This window comes from Penaeus monodon, chromosome 33 (assembly GCF_015228065.2).
Source record: "Penaeus monodon isolate SGIC_2016 chromosome 33, NSTDA_Pmon_1, whole genome shotgun sequence".
Lineage (NCBI taxonomy): Eukaryota > Metazoa > Arthropoda > Malacostraca > Decapoda > Penaeidae > Penaeus > Penaeus monodon.
The window spans coordinates 21723904-21724401 of NC_051418.1; the positions used below are offsets into that span (position 1 = coordinate 21723904).

Below are 498 nucleotides of genomic sequence, written 5' to 3' on the forward strand. Positions count from 1 at the left end.
TTTAAACCCCCTTTTGTAAATTATTGCGGGGGTTTTTTTAAAGAAATATTTAAAGTTTTTGGGGGGTTTTTTGGGAAAAAAGGGGTTTGAAATTTTTTAAAGTGTAAAATTTTTGTGTTTTGTCTCGGGTGAAAATGGTGAAGGGCAAAGGAAAGCTTATATGAACGTAAATTTTTGGGCAAATTTTATTAAGAAATGGCATTTTGAATCTAAATATGAAAACCCTGTAAAATATTTCAAACAGGAGTGCTGTAAACATTTCATGTCAACTGTGATTTTGTTTAAATTTTGTTAGCTGTATTGTCTATGGATTCCTTTCTTGAATTCTTTGCTTGCCTCTCAGAATTAAAATTTATATCCAATTTTCATTTACCCTGCAATCCTTTTGTTTTTATAGGAATTTATCATGGAAGGACCTTTTTTTCCATTTAAAGCTAGTCAAGAGAGCCAAAAAATGAGTAAGAAGATACCCAATGTCTGTTAATAAGGATTGTTGGA

General features: G+C 30.5%; 1 protein-coding gene across 1 annotated transcript in view; it reads left to right on the plus strand.

The window, feature by feature from the left end:
* LOC119594143 overlaps positions 1-498 on the plus strand; it is a gene marked incomplete in the record, with an annotated part of 99462 nt that overhangs the window by 32825 nt on the left and 66139 nt on the right.